A 2,369-nucleotide genomic window follows, 5' to 3' on the forward strand; every position below is an offset into this window, starting at 1 on the left:
GTAAAATACATAAAATTCTACAGCTACGTCAAAGAATTTCTAATAAGGGAAGAAGTTCCAATCTCTCGTTACTTCCGGCTTCTGAACTGGTTGCAGTTCCACCAGAGTTCCATATAGGGGTCGCTCACAGGCCAGTGCAGAATGAATGGGACTCTATGGAGCTATACCCCTCAAAATCCACTTTTCTCAGGATATAATTTTTTTGTCTAGTAATTTGAATGTTGCATTCGAAAGGGGAGGCTAAGAAAATACACACTGCTGGGTGTGTATTTTTTTAAAGTGGCTTTTTTGTTCTAAAAAGCCTTTTAAAATGTCAATGACATCATACACATATACGAAGCAGAGATACTGCTTTACGGAAAGCTCTGAGTCGCTTCCTTTTTTCTCTCGAGACATCGACAACACAGCTGACGGGTAAGGCTCTCCCTGTTAATACACGTGGTAGAAAGAGGTTTGCTAATGTTTTAAAGACCACGCCAAAATATTTACTCTGACATTCTGGTTCTGCTTTGGATGCCGTCAAACGGGATCTCCGATCGTAATCAGTCCTTCACTGACCAATCAGCATTCATCAGCAGAATGCTAGCATGTTATGGGCAACAACGACTCAACCTGTAAGAAATCCAAAGGACATAAGTACTCGTTCATTCAACTTTCGACCTATAAACCACGTGAACTTGCAAAAACTAGAATCAAATATGAGATTTATCAACGACAATCAGGCGAAAGAGCCAAATTTAGCAGTCTAGCTCCATAGAGTCCCATTCATTTTGCACTGGACCGCGATCACCCCCAGTGGAACTCTGGTGGAACTGCAACCAAATTCGGTACAATGGGGCTGAATAGGGAGTGGAAAGGCTTTCCGTAGACCGGCTTTGGCTACGTGCATTTGTTTACTGCTATGCACAGTCACGTGATGAAAATTCATCCAAACTGACCTAGAAGAAGTATTCAGATAGAATAGAATAGAAGAAATCTTTAATGTCCACCAAGGTGGACATTTTTCTTTGGCTCACAAGTCATCCAAGACAGATTAACATAAAGACAAAATCTCAGACATAATAAGTGGAATATAAAAAGATGAAATGAAAGAAAAAGAAATATCAGGATAAAAAAGAATAAATGTGCTTAAATACATTAAAATAGCAGCTCAGTTTTAAGTTATCACTTGGTTTGGTTGAGGATACTAATGGCATTTGGAATAAAGGATTTTTTAAATACACTTTTTGCCAGAGGCACTCTGAAGCGCCTCCCAGACAGAGGGTGTGTTCTATCTGCAGTGATTTTCCTATCTTTCTTCCTCATTCTGTCAGTGTATATTTGGGTCAGGTGTTTTTGGGGTTTCCCCACTATTTTGCTAACCATTGACACTATCCTATTAAGCTTGTTCTTGAGTTTGCAACTTAAATGGCCAAATCAAACAGAGAGGTGAAAGGTTAAACACTTTCAATGTGTGTGGTGTATACTAGCTCAGTAATCTGAGCACTGACGCCCAGACAGCTCAGTCTTCTGAGGAGACTGAGTCGTTGTGAGCATTTCTTATAAATATAGTCTGTGTTATCTAAAAACGCAGATGGTTGTCAAGAACCGTACCTAGGTACTTAAAAGTTCCCAGTTTCAACTGCTAGGCCATTAAGTAAACTGGCTCTGTTTTTGTGTCTTGTTTTTTGCAGAAGAGTAACTCCTTTGTCTTTGCCACATTGATCTCTAGCTCACTATCATTGCACCATGCTTCAAGGGCCTTTATGTGTGCTAGATAGGAGGCCTCACCAAGGGGGTCAGTTTTTTGTAAGAGGCCTACTAATGCCATGTCATTAGCGTATTTTATCAATTTAAAGGTGCTATTATTTATAGAAAACTCATTTGTGAATAGAGAGAAAAGCAAAGAAGAACGCTGCCTTGTGGGCAGTCTGTACTGATGGTATGCACTCCTGACAAAATGCCATTTACACATATCCTCTGAGGGCGACAGGAGAGAAAGTCTCTGATCCAGAGAATCAGACCCTTATCTATGTTAATATTGGCTAGAATTAAAAGCAGCACTAAAGTCTACAAATAGGACTTTAGCATGCCCTTTAGGGAGTGCAAGCTGTTTTGAAATAGAGTCTGGAAGGACCAGCAAAGCATCATCAGTCCTTCTGTCACTTCTATAAGCGAACTGCAGAGGATCTAACACGCTGGTCACTTGAGAGGTCAGGAGATCTACCAGAACTCTCTCCATTGTTTTACACAATATGGAGGTGATGGCTAAGGTCAGAAATTGTCATGCTTACTTGCACCAGGGTTCTTAGGTATGGAATTCCGGTCGATTTCAACACGTAGCTCTGGTCTTTATAAATTTGGAGTGCTGTCAGTAGCAAGAAAAACGA

This window comes from Sander vitreus, chromosome 22 (genome assembly GCF_031162955.1).
Source record: "Sander vitreus isolate 19-12246 chromosome 22, sanVit1, whole genome shotgun sequence".
NCBI lineage: Eukaryota > Metazoa > Chordata > Actinopteri > Perciformes > Percidae > Sander > Sander vitreus.